At 36.7% G+C, this 22338-nt stretch overlaps 1 protein-coding gene across 3 annotated transcripts in view; it reads left to right on the top strand.

Moving 5' to 3' along the window:
* IL15 (interleukin 15) overlaps positions 1 to 22338 on the top strand; it is a 75886-nt gene that overhangs the window by 39629 nt on the left and 13919 nt on the right. The window lies entirely within an intron of this gene.

Below are 22338 nucleotides of genomic sequence, written 5' to 3'. Positions count from 1 at the left end.
TCTTGTGAGCCCTATAAAGTTACTTTCTAAGGACTTCCATCAACTAAATACAAAAGTAAGTTCAATGAAATTAATATAGATAAGTTTTTTAAATTATTGTTTAGAATTTAACATAGTTAGATAATATAGTTTCTGAAAATTCCTAATTTCATAATTCTATGAAAATTAATGCAAAATAAAGTTTGACGTACTGGTTATTACAGAGCAAAAAGTGCTACCTCTGGTTTATGAGAGCATCGTGATAAATGACAGAACAAAACAGCACATAATTGTAGCCAACTGCACTTGGCATCAAGAAATGGGGATTAGTTATGTGTTAACTATGGGATTTGAGGGTGTTGTATTCTTTTAAACCTGATCAAAATAAATGAAGTTTAGAAAGAATTTAATAAAACATTTTGAGTTCTTTAATTCTATTTAAATAAACCAAAATCAATGGCACAATTTTAAGAAGCCTCTTAAACTAGCCAGAATTAATGAGTCCATTTATGCCCTCAATTCAAGTAGATCACTAGGGAGTAATTATATTTGCCTGACAGAATTTTATTGATCTCGAGTTTAGCAAAGGCATTTTGCTTTTTACAACAGATTTCGAGAGAGATTCAGTCTTTTCCCATTAAAACCAAGAAATTATTTGATTTGTCTTATTTAAGGTGATACCTTATTGCAGATAAACTTTTGACATCTACAAAGAGTATAACTTTCTTATAGATGCAGAGTCCAGATTACAGAAAGTGGTTTTAGATAAATTCAGCATCATGTTCAATTCAGGTACTAAGTTTTGAGAAAAACATTGATAAATTAGGTTTTACTTAGAAAAAGACAACCAGAAATATAAATTATCTAGGTACTAACTCAAGTGAAAAATAGCAAAATCAACTAGCATGGAAAAGAAAGACCTTGGAGGGGTGTGGGGGTGGGCTACATGTATATCAGTTTTCTTAAGTAGCGGAAATAGTAGAGGAAGCAACAGGTTAATTCATCCATCCATTCATCCATCCAGCCAGCCAGCCTTTTAAAAATAGCCTTTTTTATGTTATTAAGTCTTGCATGTGCTTGAAACACAGGGATGAGTAAGATATCACCCACCTAAGGAAGCTCATATTAATGAAGATACAGTTTTGTGGCAAGGTTATGAGCCAGCTAGTCTAATCAGCCTTTGTTTTCTTCTAAGTCTAGATAATAATAAAAATAATAAACTAGCTCATAAGATAAGGGGAGAAATGAGGTTGTGAAAAATACTGCAAAGCGCTGTAGAAAGTTAGATGATTTCACATTATAGACTGAGGGATTTATTGACAAGAGATTAGTAACTCATGTTTTCTAAATCTTGTGTTTTAAAAATTTACATATGGTGATCAGTTATCTATTGCTGGGTAACAAACCCCTCAAAATTTATTGACTTAAAGCCACAATGCTGTATTGTTTCTCATGATCTTGTTTGTTGACTGGTCAGTTTTTCTGCTGGTCTTGTCTTGGTTTATTCAAGATTCCTCATTCACGTGTCTGGGGCCTTGGGGGTTGGCTGTGGTCTGTGTTTTTCTCTCCATGTGGTTTTTTCATTTAGCAGTCTAGCTGGATTTCCGTTCGTGACAGCAGAAGCATTCAAAGATGGAGAAAACAGAGAGGCAAGGCTTCTTACCCAAGCCTTGAAAGTTGTACTTTATTTTGGCCATATCCTGTCAGTCACAGTAAATTATAGGACAGGGCCAACCCCAGTCAATGGGAGGGAGACTCCCCCTCTTGCTAGGAGAAGTGGTGACATCACATTGCACAAGGGCACTGGGATGGAAGGGACAAATTGTTGTGGTCATCTTTGCAACATGGTAGGTTTTCATTTCACGTTTGGTAAAATGTAAGTCTTTTTCTATATACAATGGCTGACAGTTGCATTTCTTTCTTATATTTCAGTAATCATTTCTATTAAATAATAATATGAATTAAGATAAAGGAAATATTGCAGCATCTTCTAACTGATGTGTTATGAGTAAAAGGATCTGTCTGTATCTAAGAGGAAAGTCTGCTAGTTTCAGAATTTTAAAGTCTCACTAGTTGATCATGACACTGTCTTCAGTGGTTTAGCAATAGAAGTAAATTCTGCCTCTTACTAGCTTTCACTTTTGTTCTTTCATGACGAAACGATAAATATACTTCAATTCAGTTTTCTTTTTATCTCAATCCATAACCAAAGTTTAGAGAGAATAGATTGGGGAGAGGGAGTCATTTTGCTTTATTTTTTGTTTTAATCTAGTAGTTTCAATGTCATTTCTAAGTGGTTAGTCTCCTTATTTTTTAAATGACCTCATGACAAAATATTTATTTTGTGGTGCTGATCTATCATTGCTGTTTTGTAGTTTCAGTGACTTTATAATTTATATACACATCTTGAAGGTATGTATGATAAAACAGAAACAAATGTCTCCATTTTGCAAAAAACAAGGATTTCAGACATTTGGGACTAGCAATAATATTCCACTGAAAAATACTCACAGAGTATAGGCTGAAGAGTAGACTTAGTGTATGAAAGCAGGAGAGCTTCTAACCATTCTGGTTTGGTGCTGCCTAATTAAAAAGCAAACAAACCAACAAACAGAAAAAAGCAGTGGAAACAAAGTGAAAATAATCCGGCTTACAGACAATTCTATATATTGATTATAGTCTCTAGCTATACGGAATGCTTTTCATTTTCTTGAAATGCAACGCAATTTTTTATCTTCTGGTCTTTAAATACTCTGCTGCTTTTGGATGGAATATTAGGCCCTGATCTAACATGTTGTTTAAGCCAAGTGTTTCCTGACTGATTTTCTGTCTATATAATCTATGTGTTGATACAAATGGGGTGTTAAAGTTCCCTACTGTTATTGCATTTCTCCCCTTTGGTATATTGACATTTGCTTTACATATTTAGGTACTGCTATGTTGTATGCATAAATATTTACAAACGTTGGATTGACCCCTTTGTCATTATATAATGACCTTTCCTTAACTTCTGTCCATGTATCTCATATATATAAAACATCTTGCTGTAATCCTGACAGCAATCTCATAGATCCACTCTTTTTAATTTTATTATATGGTTTGTCCTCTCTCAAAACAAACACTCTGGTTTCCTATCCCATTTCTAATATTCTAACGTAATTAACTTTCTGCCCTTCTCTCTCAACCTACATTTCTGCTTTCATAACCAAGCTTTGGACCAGTGGAAGAATGTAAGCAAACTGAACATTTACAGAGCACTTAAACTTTTCTGTTTGAGTCCTAAATTTTAGAGAGCATTGATAAAATTGATACTAGATTTGTACAGGTTTCAGGTAATTCTTCAGCTGTCCTTTATTGTAATAGAGAACCACAACTTACAGCACTTACGATTTTTATTAGTATCCTAATCCTTTTTAAGGCTATCCAGTTTGTTTGTTTTTAAGTATTATTTTTTTTATGCTCAAATGAAATGTAGCATATATAGGATGAAAATGCAAATTAACCAGACTGATTTTTGCATGTACTTTGTGAATCATCTGATTATTTTATTGTGCTATCTCATATGAAACTTCATTTTAATTTCACAAACCTGGAAGTCTGTCCAAGGTACGAGGGAACCCAGGAGGAAGTAATATCCAAACAGTTTTGCAGAGGATTTCAGAAAGGTTGACTTACAAAATGTGTCAGATATCTTTGAAATTTTATAAAGTGATGTATTTAGAAGTACAGTAATTGCATCTTAAATTTTTATTGCATGCTAAATATTGTGGCTAGGCACATTGCATGCATCATCGCATTACTCCTCATTACAACTAGTTATGATTTACTTTATTACCTCTGTTTTTTACAGGCTTTGGAAGTTAAATAAATTGCCCTATATATTAATTTTCTATGCTGTGTAACAAATCATTACAAACTTAGTGGCTTAAAATAACACCCATTAATTGTATCACAGCTATATAGATCATAAGTCCATACAAGCTTGACTGGGTACTTTACTTAGGGTCTCACAATGTGGAAATTAAGGTATTTGCCAAACTGGGCTCTTGTGCAGAGGCTCTGGGGAAAACAAAATCCATTGCCAAGTTCATTCAGGTTGTTGGCGGAATTCAGTTTCTTGTGGTTGTAGGAGTGAGGTCCTTGTTTCCTTGCCGGTGTCAGCAAGGGCTACACACCACTTCTAGAGGCTACCAGGTTCCTTCTTACATGGCTCCCTTAATCCTGAGACCAGCCAAGGCACCTGTAATCCTTCTCGTGACTGGAGTCTCTCTGGCTTTCTTTTGCCAAAGTTCTTTGCTTTTAAGGGCTCATGTGATTAGATCAGTCATCCTCACGCCCCCCCCCACCACTGCCATATAGTCTCCCCGTTAGGGTCAACTGTGCTGTATAACATCACATATCCACAGGGGTGATAGCTTATCATACGTCCATTTAAGGTGGGAATTTGGGGGATGAGGTGTATAGTTCTGCTTGCTACACCCTATTACTCAAAATAGTAATTGACTGAGTTGGATCTCCAGCCTGGTTTGGTCGAACTACAGAACTTTGTCCTTAGACCATGTTCATCAGGGGGCTTGATTTTATCCACGGGCATTTCGGAAACCGGCCTTATTACTGTATAGGCAGGCTGTGTTGGTACCACATACTGCTGTGAAAAGTACTGCCTTAGAAGGTCCAACACAGACTTTACATGCACACTGGTCCTGTGAAATAGAAGACCCAGACGGTCAAGAGTCACATGAGTTAGGTTTTGTCATGCTCTGCATCTGTCTGCGATTTGCACTTAGTTTAGTTTAGTTTGCCCTATTTGACTTCAAGCTTTGGTTTCTACTTGTACCCCGTCTACCTTCTGCTTATCTTTTGAACACACTTTAAAGACTTGGTTAACTCAGAGTCACGCCCATTTCAGTTTCTTTCAGAAATTTGAGTGCAATCATAGTTTTTCTCCTTTATTCGTATTTTTTTCAGAGGTGATTGAGTTGAGTGACAATAATTCCTATAGCGATGTGCTAAGGGAACTGCAAAAAAGTACAAAGTCAATCAAGAAAGATCCCATTCTTAGCTTACAAAGCTACCATTAGCTACATCTAACCACATGATATTTTTAGTAAGTGGGATATTTGATCCAATGCACACACACACACACAAATCAGATAAGTGTTATTTTGATGATTTAAAATAACATAATCAAATATATGGTATATACTCCTTAGGCTGTTGAGTGTAACTTTTTCTAAGAGAACCATTAATTTGTTTGTTGACAGCTTTTGAATCTTCCTTTTTTCTCCATCAAGACAATGAATGAATCTGGGTTTTTTTCCCCCATGATTTACTAGGTCAGGCAGAGCCTCACAGGCTATAACGAGCTCAGTTCTATTAAGAACAGTCTAGTTTATGTGTGAAACAAAGTCCAATCCTAGTTCACTCAATAGTTAAGTAATTTCAGACAATTTATTAGCCATCTGTGAACCTCACTGCACCTAACTGTAAAATGAGCAGATTTTTTTTCTAAACACATTTGTGGTGTACTTTGATCAGTTTCCAAGTTGCTAGAGATATTTAATTTATTTTGATTTGACTACTTAGAAATTTGTTTGTTGGATCTCAAAAAGATGAAAAAAAATGTGTAGATGAATGTGTGTGACTACAGTAAAATTATTTGGAATGTGCGTGGGATTTGTCATACTTAAGTTACAGGATTGTTTTTCTTTCTTCACACAGTGAAACTCTTGGGTTCCAATTTTTTGCACACTCTGCTCTTCTCAAGTGTTTTTCTTTCTTTTTCTTGTTGCTTTTTCTCTCACTTCACCAGAAGTATCTTTTATTTTTATTGTTTTTTGGGCACAATCTAGCCATGATTTGATAAGACATGAATATTTCTGTTATCTAGGCTAAATTACCAAAATATGAAAACAGAGACATCATGATAGTAGACTATGGCCGAAGTGTTTATTACACATTGTCTAAGCAAAGTTGTTTTTGCCTTTCTTTGTGAAATATATGAAACACTGGTGTTGTCATTCTGATGGGTTCTCCCCCAAATTGATGGCCCAGTGTGACAAGTCAAAGCATCCAAATGATGTTTTAAACTGTTCAAGAAAATTAAATGAGCAGTTCAATTAGAAATAGGGTCTGAGCTATAACTTCTCTCCCTAGAAGGGAGGATATTATGGACAACCTACACATGGGAAATGATTTTCCTGGTAATAAAGTTTGAAAATAGCAACCAAAACAGAAGAAAATTATTCACGCTGTTGTTCAGGAGGGAGGGAACAAAAAGAATTTGCACTATGCAGGAACCTCTTCTACTATATGTTTGCAGTGATGCCCTAGTGCAAGGAGAAACAGCTGTTTATCTGTTTTTCTTTTGATTTTATTTTCTTTTTACACTGCCATTCTGTCAGCGCGTGGCTTCATAAAGCTGTTGGATTCTGATAGGGAAACTACCAAGTCCATGTGCTTTGGAAGCCAATGTGTTGATTTTCTGTCTGGATTACAATATTTTATTATAGCTGGAGGGAGCGTGTGACTATGAGGTTTAGAGGCGGAAGTCTAATGCCACCTATACCATGTCCAGAAGTGAGCTGTCTTCCTGTGTTTTATTGCCTCATTCTACTGAATGAATATTGTATTATTGCTTTTTGTTGATGTTGTTTGAGTATCAGAGACCTGTCAGATGGTTCTGTTTCTGTCGAACTCTTGACGGGAAGTTTTGTTGCAAAACTTCCTGCATGGAGATGGCTTTATGTCTTGGCTATAGAGGAAAGTCCCATAAAATTTGATCAGAAATTGTGTGTATGAGTTGCTGCCCTATGTGCTGTTAAAGAGCTGAGAACATGAGAGTTCGTTTTAGCTCAGAGCTGTGTTTGCCAAGTGTATTTGGATGCATCCTTCATCTTACCACTTTCCTCCCACAGAACTTCTCTCCCGCCAGCCTTTCTTCTGGGGCTCAGTAGTCTCGTTCAGCCCACCCCTGCTGTACATTAGAACGGGCTCTTGGGTGTTTTTCTTGGATATTAGCATTGTCGAGGATCAAGCATCATTTATGTTCAGTAATTCACCTCTTTTATTACTCTTGGCATCGCTCCTAAGAAGTACTTCATGCTGGGGAATCCTCAGTGAATATTAATTGAACATTCTGGGGAGTCTTTTTTATTGAAACAAGCATACTTTAATGCCACTTTTTCCTTATTAAAACTTCTTGTGCTCCACTAACATTTTTGTGGTCATGTCACCCTGGCTTTGTACCCTTACTGGCTAACACCTCTGATATTCAGCTCACTCAGTGCACACCTACTTCTCCCTGTAATGCTGTGACTGCAAGTGGTCCTGTTTTACCTTAATTAAGCGGAGCCTGAGAAAGTGCCTGTCTTCCATCATTGTACATGTTCCTTCTTTCCCCAAAACACCTTTTGATTCTTGATCTAAACTCTTATAAGAGCTGCACCGTGAAACACTATTTCTTTCCTTCCCTTTATTTTTTCTTATGAGTTGGCATGTCTAATTAACCTAAATAAAAAGGTGGAGAAGACATTTTCTAAAGGGTAATAGAAGTCATAATAATCTTTTGCTTTGCCCAGAAACAGGTTGCCCAGCATCAAAAGGGAGCCTAACTACACAGATATTTTTTCATGTTTTCCTTTAAAGAAACAAATAGAAGGGTAGGTGGCAGTCCAGATGGGCTGTTTCCTTGTGCCTTGATGGCCCAGGGAATCCCAAATGTTGACGTGCTTAACTGGGAAGAGAACTTTCTTTCCTCTTTTCTGCTCATGACGCTTATTTGATGTAAATATTCATTTCCAGCACAGTAATGTGTACCCAAAAGAATCAAAGTGAAATCGTAGGATTCTTGACATGTATTTCATTTTGGTATCATTTATATTTTATATATTTCTATTGGAAGCTGAAAAAACATTGCTTTCCTAAGGCAGTTACTCTTCATGGCCTTTCACCCTCTAATAGGACCTTCTTTCTTTTCCTGTAATAACCTGCGGAGTCTTCAGGGGCTCAGGTGGAATCATTGACTGCCTGAGAAGAGACGTCAGCGCAGAGGGCCTGTTCTCCCCGCTGGGTGTGCACAACGCCCAGGCGTTAACTGACCCGCTGTGTTGTTCCATTATTTTCTTTTGGCATCATGCAGATTGTGTATTTTAACTTAATTCACAAATCTGTAGTTCATGTTGAAGTAATTTCTGCCGAGGAGTGATTTTTCTGGACAATTTTTTTCAATTTTTTTTCAAGTGTCAACATTAGATAACAGTTGAACAGGTATAGTCCACTACAGGGATAATTAATGTACGACTTTGTTCTTTCACTGTACTCTTCTTCCTTCAGAAACAGTTTTTGGTGAACTGAGAGTTTTTTCTGAACATTGAATAATATTAACAACAAAGACAAGTTTAACTGTTATCTTTCTAGATAAGCAGCTAACACAGTGATATCAAATGCCTCGCTTTGTTCTCCTTAACAATTCCTTCCTCTTCTTAAAATCAGATCCATATTTGTTGAAAGAAAATGTGAACAAGCAGGAAAACTTTACTTAATGATGACTCACCTTGAATTTTCTGTCAAGTCCGACCTTGGAATATATTGATAATTGAAATCCACAAAAAAATTTAATTTTATCTAGTTATAAATTTTTCCCCATCAAACTTTTGACCAAAACCATTTAAGGTATAAGGTGCTAGCTAGAATTTTCTACCACAGCGTCAGCGCTGTTTACCTTGTGTACACCACGCGTCTGTAACATATATCACACTGAAAAATATATGAAGCTCTGTAACAGTGTAGATTGTGTCACATCCTGAAGAATGACAGAGATGCATGTTTGTGCACACAGCACTCACACGCACACGCCATGGAAAGCCAACATTAGAAAGCTGCCGGGACAGTTAGGGAGTGCTAAGAGACGCTGTGATGTCATAGAAACACTGTGGGAACCTGGCACAAGTTTTATCTGATCTATATATTAGGACAACATTCTTGAGTTTATTTTCACATCCAGTCACTGGAATAATAGTTGTTTGCCGGTGAAGAAGGTGATGCTGAAGAGAAGAATAAGAATAAGGCTTTAGGCTTGGTGGGGGAACAGAATTTCTAGGGGAAAAAAAGCATTGCTCACTTTTCAGTTTTATTAATAGAATTCTAAAGGGGGCTAGAACCCCAATACGCTGTGAATGGATTTGGAGAGAGACTGAATAAAGGCCAGCTTTAGCAGGCCAGTCAAAATACAGAAACGCGATGAATACTAGCTAAAGCAAGTTATATATATGGACTTCAGGAAGCCACAGTAACAAAGAGGGCCACAGCCCAGGTGGAAGCGCCTACTGGGAGTGCTGGGGAGGCTGGGAAATGTTACGCTGGGATCTCAACTAATTATGACCCAGGCAGATACTTACCCATCTAATGGTGAGCATGTGGGTTCAGCATGCAGTCAACTACAAATTCTCACTCCTGAATAATCAACAGTGTCTCTTTTCCTATAGAAAGTATGACTGCTGATGACCAGGAGACAAAAACTTATTTATGAAAGTAGAAAGACTGTCTATCAGCTTAGGGCACTAGTTTGCCTAATAGGTTAACAACTGGTCTGAGTGTTATACTGGATGATATTAAAAAAAAATGGTGTGTGATTTTTTTTTTCCTCTTCAAGTGTGGATTGAATTGCTGACTAATTCCTATAAATTGTTAAATAACGTCACTATCTGAAAACCTAAAGTTGTATCCCATTACCCAGAAAATTATATCTGATTCCTCACCTTAACTTTGAAGATCACATGCAATCCAGCTCCAACCCACCTATGCAGATGTATTTCCTCTGACTTCCTTTGTTACTTTCCAATTGGTGGCTCGTCTTAAGTTTTGTCGTAGTCGGATGGTATGATTTATGCTGGGTCTATATTAGCTGGAGTATCTTCCTTCTTCCAACTCAAATTATACTCACTCTTCAATACTAACCTCAGTTGCCACCCCATCCAAAAGCCTTCTCCATTTACAACAGCCTTTATCCAGTCTTCTTTATTATGCATATATTCACGTATTCACAATCACAACACCAACATTTATTGAGTACTGTCTATGTTACAGGTGCCGTCCTCTCCTAAACATGAATTTTTATTGCATGTATAGTCATATGCAAGTAGTTATACTGAGTTTGTAGTTTAATGTTTATTTTACTTACTCTGCAAAACTAACCCACAATGGCAATAATTATGTCTTTTTTAAAAAGGGAAATTATGAAATAGCATGAGACATAACCAGGCAGGGAGTTGCAAGTCTGGTTCTGTGTCTCCTGTTGGCTGCTCCTCCATTCTTGGGTAATTCAAATCAGGGGACATTTATTAAGCGTCTATCATGTTGATTACAATATTAGGTGCTATAGAAGATACACAGATAAGTGTGTTTTATTCATGCGTTATGAGTATGCATTAAAAAACATCATTTTATGGCACCAACAATTTAGAAGAAAGGGGTCCTGAGACCTCTACAGGATTTAATGCTTTCGCTTCAAATGATTTTTATCTACATTTTTGGATATGTGCTTATAGGCATTTTTCTAAGGAGGGAATACATAGCTTTTAGATGTTAAATGTGTCACTGATGACTAAAAAAAGGAGGGGGAAAGTGCTCAATTTGTATAAAACAAATACCCAACTAAAGAAAAAGAACTGAAGAAGAGCAACAATGTTCTAAGCTGGGTTTAAACAAAGGGAAAATGATATCCAACTGTGGTCATCTCGGGAAAGGCTTCTGGAAAGAGATGGTTCTTGGTTTATATGCCAGTATCTTTTGGCTTCAGCTTCCTCGTGGAAAAAGGAGTAGATTATAGGATATCTGTTATTCTTAATTTGGTTCTTCTCAATTTGATCACCAAATACCTATCAAAATGCCAGTCACATTATAGGTACTCAGAAAACATCCATTAATTAGCCTTGAAATGAAACTTTTAAAATTTTGCTGTCCCCAGTATATCCACTATCTTGAGCTGAAGTATTAGAATATTTTAGCATTAGCTTTCCTGTGTTCCATGAATGAAGGAAAGATTTATCAGATGTTCACTTATCATTATTCACTCTTCCACTTGGCAGATCAGAATGTTTAATTCATTATTTCTACTTTAGTTATTCATAGTGATTTTTAATACCTTTGTATTTTTGTTATACTTTCTATTAAAGCAACTTGAGTCTCCCCATGAGTCTTTATGCTCGGGGCTAGGAGCTGTCTCAGATCTGCCTGCTGTTAACCAGTACCTCGCACATTCCCTTAACTAAGAGGGGACTTAGTTAAATGTTGAATGAAAAATGAAAGGATGCATGTCAAAGTGCATCAAAACGATCTTGAAATTGCCTGTTTCAGAACAGCATGGAGTTTAAAGAGCATTGGCTCAAAACATGAGATGACAGGTTCAAATCTTGACACTGTCTTGTCTCCCATGAGTCACTTTGGGCAAGTTCCTCAAAGTCTTTGTCCTCAACTTCCTCATCTGTAAAGTGTGGTAATGTCAATGTCTACCTCATAAATTTATCTGATTAAGTGCTTGGACGAGTATTAGCACATTATAAATGGGAGAATCCAGGTTTGTGGGGCCTCAAGATTTTATAGCGTCTGGGACCCCCTTTACGCAAAAGAATACCAAATTATAAATACAAAATCAATTAGAACTTTTTTGGCAGGTATTTACTTAGAGTGGGAATAGAAATCACAAATTACAAATACCAAAAAACTGAAAAATACCACAAGCATCACAAAGCATTATCATTATTAAACTTCCTGGCTCATCTTTATATACATTTATTTCCAAAAATGCACATTTTTGTCTGCACACACTCAGATTTCCTCTTTGCTATGAGAATGATTTTTTAATACTTTCTATAGAGAGACTAGGAAGAGAAGTTACTCTTTTCTCAGCAAAACAGATTGAAATTTGTTTTTCACTACTGATGGTTTAGGTAGTATTCATTTACCTTCAGAACACGTAACTGGAAGTACCCCCATTTTTAACTTCCTCCAGGTCTGCGTGCTCAGGCAGTCCCTCTTGTTTGGAGGGAAGCCTCAGAGAAGTCCAGCGTCTGGGTTTCACTTGGCACGATCTCAGATGGGCCAGTGCCTTCGCAGTGTATCCAGCCTGGCCAGGCCCTCTCTGCTCCCTCCTGACTCCCCATCCTAACCCTTGTGAGAAGAGGGAAAATGCACAGCAACACGTATCTAAATAAAGCATCTGTGTAAAGTAGCGGAGAGCCTGGGGACACAGTGGCCCTGAGGCATCAAGACACCAGGCTTGGTGTCACATTCTTAGAATCACTGATGAGGTCCAGATTCTCCGTGGGGTCTTCTGGGGTTAGATTGTCATTGGAGTCCAGATAGATTGAGGGGAGCGTTGGCAGCCTGCCTGCCAGCAGCATCTGCTGAAAACCTGGGGTGACAGCTAGGAGGTAGAACTGACCACCAGGCTGGGGTCACCCCCCATGCCCCTCCTACAGCGCTGGGCTGCTGCTTCCTCACTATGGGCAATGTGAGTTAGGGCAGAGCAGAAGCTCCACTGATTCCATGGTAAACCTGCCTCATTCTCAGTGTTTAATCTTTATTCTCTAATCTTTCACTGCCAAATAATTTTTCAAAAAATCCCTAGGAGTTTTGCAGTGAATGTCTTTTTCGTTCTTACATAAATTTTTTTTTTTAATTTTCAGGAGTAATTTTCTTTCTCTGCTTTGTGCTGATATAACAGGGTAGGATTCCAGGTGACCTAAACTTTTACTAAAATGGACTTTGAAATGGGCTGTCCCTTGGAATATTTATGCTTAATATTTCATGTTCATATTAAGATCAAATCATATTGAGGTAAAAATGCTGTATTTCCTTCATTCTTAAATATCATTTGCAGTGGATACCATGTTATGGCCTTATTCTCCTTCAGGAATGAAGAATTTGCTATTTTGACTGCTGGGAGTGCTCCCTGCTAGTCTTCATCAGACAGTCGACTCTGGGAGAGACTCTCTTGCCAAGGTCATGCCCACTCTCCAGGGACGTGTGCCTCTGTCTGGTGTTCTTTGCAAGGAGGGAAGTGTTACAAAGCCACTCTTTTCTCCAACTTGGACAACTCCAGAGGGCCATCCTAGCTTCAGAGCTCCATGGAGCGCAGATAGTGCCTGCGTAACGAATGGCCTCACTTTCCCTTACCTTCTCCCAAAGGGAGTGATGCTGACGACATTGCCCAGTAGACATCCTGCACATAAATCCGTCTCAGAGTCTCCTTCCCAGAGAACTTGCCCTGAGACGCCATCCTTTCTTTAAGAAACACAGTCTTTTTTCTAACAGCTTTCAGGAGATGAGAACAGAGATCTTTGATAAGATGTGACCCTCTTTCAGAAATGTTCAAATTGCCAGAATGTGCTTCCTCCATTCAAGGACGTGTGCTGAGTCCACGAGAGGGCTGTAATTGCTTGCTGTGTGATTGTGTTAGTGGTGACCAATAACCCAAAGCAATTAGAAGCCTTTCACTGAAGCCATTATTGGAAGAAAGGTTAAAGATTATTATTCTTCCCTTTTCTCACTGAAGTTTTCTCTTTACTTGCTTCTGATCTCTTCTGAACGCATGGTTTTAAGCCAATGTGTTACATTTTTAGCTCTGCCATGTCTTGAGTTTCTAATTTCCATACTCATCTGTCTGCTAGACCGTTTTCTTTGATATCCCACCAGCCTCCCAAACTTAACATGTCCAACACTGGGTGAGTCATTGCCCCCTCAAACCAGCCCCGTCTTGTGTCCAGTCTCAATTAGTGGCCCCCCTACCCTGACATTCCAAACCATAAAGCCTGTGAAACATTCTAGACTCTTCTTCCTGCCTTGCTTTAGATACCCAGACCACCACCAAGACCTGCCATTTTGCAGGGAAATATTACTCCAATAAGTAATGCTATTACCACTTTTCAGTTCCTACTACTACTTCTTCAGTATAGATCCTTATGTGAATTACCTACTGTAATACTATTTGACTCATTTTCTTACCTTCAGTCTTGTTTCCTTTAAATATATTCTCTGCAGAGTGGTCTAGATGATCTAAATTAAATGAGAATTTGATTGTGCCATTGCAGCCATGAATACAGGGGACAGTAAGTTCTCCTGTCAATCAAGGCTCTCCATGACTTAACCCATTTGTCATTGACCATACCATGTTGACTCACTTTCTCCAGCTTGAAGTGCTGGTAAGATTGAAGAGCTTGGCATTTACCCAAATGTGTCACGGTGTTTCATGCCTCTGTGCCTCTCCCCATTATTTTCCCTCTACCTGGAAAGCCCTTTTCTCCTTTCGTAGATTGGCTGACTTTAATCATTCTCTAAGGTAATCTACTTTTGTCATCTCCTCAATGCTTTCTCTACCTACAAATCTGTGGTGCCTAAACTGGTTTAGCATTTACAATATTATAATGAAAGTATGTGGGTTCTGGTCATCATGGATTTTGTCCAGCAAAAGTCCCACCACAGAAGAACAAAATTACTCAAGACTTTATCAGGTCACGAGAGTGAGAGGGAGCTGGAGACTGACTACCCAAGCTCCTGAAAAGCTCTTGTATTTATTGAGAATAGTCAAACAAAGAGTCAAAGTGAAATACGTCATAGGAATGAGTACGGGGCATGGTATACGTGCAAGGATGCAGGTCAGCAGTTTCAGTTCGTGAAAAACAGAAACATTATAATCTTAATTTAAATTTAGAGAGAAGGTTACAATATTGATAGTACAAACAATTATTTTAAGCCTCAAACAGTCATGAGCAAGGTTACAGTGTTCAGAATATTTGACAATGAAAACCCAGACCACCACAGAGTCTCCATACAACAATCAGAAATCGTCTAAGCACGCGAAGCAGCCCCGCTGCTCCCAGCTAAGGGCTAAGTCAGTCTTCTGTGAGCAAGGGCAGCCTGCATGTCCACCTGCGCCTGATGAGCGAAGCATGTCCTGCCGGTTAGGGCAAGGGACAAGTTACGGTTTTCCATAAGCACAAGCAGCGCTGAATCTATGACCTCGAACTAAGCAAAGCCAGCAAAGCATGTCTCTGCTTTTTATGGCAAAGAGGCAGTTTGTAGCAGTTTTCTGCTAGCAAAGCAGCTTCAAGGCAACTAAGCTAAGTTCCGTAGATAAGGTGGTGACTGGCATTGAGAGTTCAGTCTTTTATGCTCTTAGACTTTTTGCTTTGTAGTAGCAGTACAACGACAAATATAGAAAGCATTGGTTTTAATTAAACATTTCTTACGTGTTTGCGTAAAGTTGAGAATACATAAAGGTGAGAATATGATTTAGTAAAGCAATTATTACAGTATCAAAGTTTGTTAAGCCAAGTTTGTGCTCCCACAAAGGTATGTGTGCATTTCTATAGTCTCTTCAAGGACACGTGCTGTGCTTATTCATCCTTGTAACCCTAATGCCGGGCACACGGAGAATGCTCAGTAAACGGTGGGAAACAGAACTAGATGGTGAAGACAATGGGTCTCTGGTTCCCTTTGTATTTATTGTCACTTTGTTAGTGAGGTCTTTCTAGTCCATCTTTGCAAAATAGAGGTGCATTTCACACATACTGTATTTATTGTTCTCTACAGTAATGGAGTTCACTGTCAGTCATACTTTATAATTGCTCCTTTAGTTGTTTCCTGCCTTCTTGGCTTTTTGCTTGTTTGTTTGTTCAGTGCTGCGTCTTTAGAAGAATAATGACTGACACAAAGTAGGGGCTCAATACCTATTTGATGAATGTGTGAGTGAATGAAAGGACCAGGACTAAACTCCAGTTATGTTCCTTATCGTGTGTCATGTTGGGCAAATGACTTAACTTCTCTGAGTTTTACTTTCTTCATTTGTGAAATGAGGCTGATGATAATGATGCCTGCCGTACGTTTCTCAAAGGCTGTTGGTGAGATACCAATGTAATAGGTGATGTTGTGAGTCCTTACTATGCCCCAAGCACAATATAAAATTTAATCTTCACAATAATAATAGGAGTTATGTTCTATGATCATCTCCATTTTTGCTGATTTGGGGGGAAAAAAAGAATTTAGGTCTTGCAGCATCTTGAAGTCACCTAGAGAGTAAATGAGAGCTAGAATTAGGACCCATCTAGTTGTGAGCGCATCAGTGATTAACTGACAACTCTGGGCGTGTGTCTCCTCATTCTGTGCCTCTACTTAGTGAAAATAACCCCAGGTAGGAGTCTTGCAGGTTTGTACTGGACAGTCTTTATCAGTTGGAGAATAGTTCAATGTTTTTTTGTTTTAAGAATTTATGTTGAATTTTGTCAAATATTTTTTCCATCTACAAGGCAACTGTATGACTTTTCTCTTTTAATCTGTTAGTGTAGTGAATACACTAATAAACTTCCTGATGTTGACCATCTTTTCAAGAATAAACCTACCTATTCAATTTTATTCTGTTAACATTCTGCTCGGTGAAATTTGTTAAAATTATATTTTGGAAACTAGCTTGTTTATGTTTATGTAAGAAATTACTATAAAATTTTCATTCCATATCATTAGATAGTTTTGATATCAGATTTTGGTGCCCATGAATTAGAATAATCCTGTATTATCATAAGGATTTGTAAAGTCTCTGAATGTCTGGTAAAAACCTTCATAAAGAAATCAGAGGGGTTTTTGCATGTATTTTGACTAATATTTAATTAGGTTTTCATCATCCTTGTGAATCCATTTTGATAACTTTCTTAGAAAGTCAACGTTCAAATTGACTTTCATGCACATATAATTTATAAAATTATACTAATCGTGGCCCCTTTTGCATTTTAATATATATATAATTTGGCACTTTCTTTCCTTTTTAGTTTTGATCAGATTTGTTTTTCAAAGATCCATCTCTTAGTTTTACTAATTTCCTTTTTCTAACTTTATTAACTTCTGTTTTTATCTTTAGTAACACTTTATTCTATTTTATTTTTTAAAGATTATTTCATAGATTCTTGAGGTTAATGCATAACAAAATATTTCATCTAATTATTTTCTATGAAAGTCTATAAAATTCTCTATAACTATGCTCTTGCCATAATATGTTTTTTAATAGTGTTATTTTTAAGTTGATTTTTTCTTTTATACCAGCATTATTTAAAAGGATAATTTTACACTTACAAGTGGATAGATTTTTTAATTTTTATTATTAATTTTTAATTCAATATTAATTGATATTACTTTAATTCAATATTGCTTAAGTCAATAATTCAATAATATTGATATTAATTTGTGACTACAAAATATGGCAGGTGTGATTTCAGATTTTTGTAACTTTTTGAGATGTTATTTTAGTTTTAGCACATAGACATTTTAGGTCTATGTTATGAACAACCTTTTGTGAATATTCTGTGTGTTTATTTTCTATGTGCTGTTTCTGTAGGGTACAATGTTTTTATCTATCTATAGTTAACCTAATATACATATGTGCTACACAAAACATTGTTCACTGTGTTTTAAAATTTAACAGAGGCAGTGGTGTGATGGAGTCACCTCTAATTGGCTTATGAGAACCAGTGGTTAAATATTCCTGCATTTTGTGAAAGAGTTGTTAAACCATGGTGACTTGAAATCAGTATGATGGGGTATTTACACAACAGAAATTGGCAAATGCTACAAGACAGTGTTGTTGTGCTGTTGTTTTTTGAGAAGCAGCTAACTTGCATACCCAGAACACAGCCCTACTCATTTTTGCTTATGTTTAAATTTGTGAGCAATGTTTAAAAATCTTTAATAACTTCTTGTTTTTTCTAATAGATTCTCCTTTATAATTGGAAGCTATATGGTTAGAAGCATAAAGGTTCATGGTTGTCATATTCTCTTGTAGGTTGTAACTTTTATCCATGTACATTATCCTTATATTGCTTAGAATTCTAATTGAACTTTTGTCAAATTCTAATTATCTGGTATTATTATTCCTATACTCATATTTACTTAGCGTGCCTTTTTTTGTACTTTCATTTTCAAGCTTTTTTTACCATTTTATTTTTGTTCCATTTTTTATAAATGGTGTATTTAAAAATCTGTCTTTTGGCCTCTATTTTTAAAACCCAATCTAAGTGCTTTTCAGTAAGCAAATATCGTTTTTATCACAGTCTTTGCACGTGTGGCTGAATGTACTTGCGTGTTTAGATTTACTACTGCTATATTGCTTTTTAATGTGTGCTTTTTACTGTGATTTCTGTAATTTTCTTCTTTTATACCTACCACTGCCTTCTGTTTTCTGCTTAAGTTTTCTTTGCCACATTGTATTTTATATTTTGGTTTGGAAATTATGATATATCTCGGTTGCTTTCTTTCCTGTCATGAACTTTTCTCTTGATTTGTCCAGTTAATGATCATGAATGTGTCACATATTCATCAAATAAAATAACAATCTTGGCATGAGTTTACTTCCTCTTCTTCTTTTCCCAGAACATTTCCTACATAGAGTCCCCACCTGTGACTGTCCTTTCACATTGCTATTTAGAAAAGGACATATTAGGTCAGGAGTTGCCTGGTGTTGAGGTTGGGAATAAGGTGACTATAAAGGGAAGTGAGAGAAATTTTTGTGATTATAGGTATGTTTTCTGTCACTCCATCATGTTTTGACAACTGTCAAAACACTGCATATCATACCTAAAATGTGTATATTTTATTACCTTGAAATTATACGTCCATAAAATTGATTTTAGAAGTGCAGTAGGGAATGTCAAAAAGAACCAGAAATCATTAGCAAGATGTAGAGAAGGCCCATTAAAGGCTGCATCTTAAAAAAGTATAATGGAACATTTTTTCCAGTAATACTTTGTAGCTTGGAATTTGAAATTGGCAAAATAAAAGTAGCAGGAAGGTGAAATGTGGAGGAAGCTTCAGTCCCTTAGCTATTTAGGATGGTATTGCGGTGGCCACTTGGGATGCCTGCTGGAGGGAGAGGCAAGTACAGGTAAGAAGCTGATAATTGTGAGAATGAGGACCATATAGTTGTAAACAAATGAAGAATAAAATCCAACAAATGTGTAATGTGTGCTTGTTATGTACCTAATATGCTTCTATGCTTTGGAGGTACAGCAATGAATAAGATAAATAAGGTTTCTAACCACAAGAATCTCACATTTTTGCAAAACAAATAAATGAATGAGAAAAACAACAGACTTAAAAAAGTTACCATTAGTTATTTATACCCAAGTATAAATATTATATATTTTATGCTCCATAATTTTTTATATCCCACATCTTTCTTTTTTCTTGGGTAAGTCTTTGTTTTCCTGGAATGCATTTTCACATTATTTCACAGACATTCTGTGGATCTTAAATTTGCTAAGGTCTAGTATGTTCTTTGTCCTCTCTCTCAAATACTAATAGCTTTCCAGTTTCAACCTCATTTTCCCTTCGACTTTGAGGATAAGTTCTGTTGTCTTATAAGTAAGGACCATGATCAGATTCATTCTGATTCTTACCCTTATTAATTTGTTTTTACTCCATGGGTGCTAGCTAATAGCCTGTTTTTCTTTATCTTAGCATTAGGAAATTTAATTTTAAATTATCATACTTTCATTTTATTCTTGTTATGCCCTTTCAGTATGACAAAGTGGATTTTTTTCCAACTTTGTGAAATTTTCTTTTATCATTTTTGTGATTATTTTTTCCTGCCCTTTTTGCTCTTTCTGGAGTTCCTTTTTGATACTATGTTGGAATTTCTATCCCTATCTCATAATTTCCAACTCTTTGTCCTTTTGTACTATGGTTTGGGAGAATTTCTTCACTTTCACCAATGTTTTTGAATGAAGTGCTTTTGGAAACTAAGCTAGAGGAACAGATCTCTTGACTATTCCCAGACATTATGTTCAGTATCCTAGCTGGACTGCTCTGAGGAAGCTATTCATTATCCCTGCCCTAGAGAATTGTACCAGTTAGCCTTTTTCAAAAACACACAAAATACTTTCCAACGACATTCACACCAAATGGTTTAAAATAAAAGCATGTGAACATATTGTTATGTAGAAGTAAGATCCAAGGGTGGTAAGAGCATCGACTATATATGCTGCCTGGATACATATATGCATCATCCTTGTGTATCTTAGATGATAAACTACCTCAGGTGTTTCTATATTTGTTTTTGGTAAATACCAGCTGTTTAATGAATACCTTTTGAGTTGTCATGGTAACTAAGATATCCAAACTTTATCTCTGCCTTTGTCCTTGGCAGTATAGATATTTAAATGGTTATGATTTGCTTTGGATTAATTTCAATGTAGTTAGGCCATTTGTCTTATTTTAAGTATTCCCAAGAACTTTAAAGTATTTTATTTAAAATATATACATACATAATGTATAGACCTTATATGAAATAGTATTTTTTAAATACTAAGACACATCTTATCTAGTCATTAAATTTTTGTTTTGATAAACCATTGAAACCATTTACAGGCCCTAATAACATGTTGTGTGGTCTTACAAGAGAATTTTATACCAACTTAAGATCTTATTTTTGTATGCATTAATTTTTTTAAAATCACAGTAGTAACCCATGGTAACATAGTTCATACTGGATTTTTTTAGCCTTAATATTGAACCCAGATTGTGTTTCATGAAATTTCTTATTTTAAAATTCCATATTATGGGTGTCAGTTGGAAACAGCTTGAAAACAGTTACTGAAAAATTGACGGTACACTTAATGACAGGATGATTTAAGACATTAAAGATATCACTGTCTCAACTGTTCAAACTGGGACTGATTAAGGGTTCCATAGGTATCCAAGGTTGGCAAACTGTAGCCTATGCTCAAATCCACCAACTGTCTGTCTTGATACATAAAGTTGTATTGGAATATGGCCATACCCATTCATTCACACATTGTCTGTGGCCGTTTACACGTTATAATGGCAGAGTTAAGTAGCTGTAACAGAGACTGCAAGACTTAAAGAGCCTGAAATTTATTATCTGGCCCTTTACGGAAGATGTTTACTGATCCCTGCTTTATACAATGGTGATAGTTTTGTCCACTCTTACCAACAACTACTTTCACTCTGTCATCAATGACTCACTTTTCCCTGAATACACACTACGTGTGTTTGTGTATGCCCTTGCTCAGGCTCTTTCCTCCACCTAGAATGTTGTTTCTTTCCTTACTCTCATGTCTAAAATCTATCCATTTTCCAAAGTATGATTCCAATAACACTTCCTTTATGAAGACCTATAGTAAAAAAAGAAAATTAAGTTTTCTGGATACCTCTCCCTTACACTTCCTTACACAGACTCTGAAATCCTTTGCCTCTCTTGATTGTACTTGCTTGGCAACACAACTATGATTCTCTACCTGTTCCAGGTCTACCTGTTCTTTGTCCATAGTAATGTGGCCAGAGGAAACACACACAAACATGTTGACAAATCTTACTTTCTGACCGTTCATGCCATGAACTTCCTACAGGCCAGGCTCTTCTAAAATACTTCCATCTGTTCACTCTCCTATGTACCTCATACCTCGATGGCTATTTCACATATTCTCCCGTCTTCCACCTGTAACACTTCCTCACCAGTCTCATTCTCTGCTGATGACTTTTTTGTCCTGATCGACTGAGAAAATCAAAGCAATGTCGAGAACATACACCAGGATATCTGTCTACCTCTCAGCCCTTATATCTGTCCTTACACTCAGCCTTCCTTCTCATGACAATAGATGATAAATTTCCACCCCACTTGGGCATGAAATCCTCTTGGTGTTCTGAGCACTCAGTTTCAGTGTGCAGGGCTGGAGTTCTCCCATCAACAGCAAGCAATTCTCAGACACCAGCAGGCTTTCCAAGAATTCAACTCAATTCTTTTTTTTTTTAAGTACCATATTTTTATTGAAGTTATTGGTATATTTTTACTTACTAATGTGCTTCAATGCCTTAACTTTTATTTTTTTATAAACAATTTTTAAAAATTTTTTTTAGGCAAATCTTTTTTTTTTGAGTTATAGTCATTTTATAATGTTGTGTAAAATTCCAGTGTAGAGCACAATTTTTCAGTTACACATGAACATACATGCATTCATTGTCACATTCTCTTTTGCTGTGAGCCACCACAAGATCCTGTATATATTTCTCTGTGCTACACAGTACAATCTTGTTTATCTTTTCTACATTTTGAAATCCCATTCTGTCCCTTCCCATCCCCTGTCCCCCTGGCAACCACAAGTTTGTATTCTGTGCCTATGAATCTGCTTCTGTTTTGTATTTTTTCTTTAGATTCCGCATATGAGTGATCTCATACGGTGTTTTTCTTTCTCTTTCTAGCTTACCAACTCAGTTCTGACACTATCTAACCAGAGTCAAGTTCCATAGGTTGAGGGCTCAGTCCTCCCCAACCTCTTACCTTCAGCTGCCAGTCAAAAG

The sequence above is a fragment of the Vicugna pacos genome, chromosome 2, assembly GCF_048564905.1.
Source record: "Vicugna pacos chromosome 2, VicPac4, whole genome shotgun sequence".
Taxonomy (NCBI): Eukaryota; Metazoa; Chordata; class Mammalia; order Artiodactyla; family Camelidae; genus Vicugna; species Vicugna pacos.
This window is presented reverse-complemented; position numbering and strand designations above follow the sequence as displayed.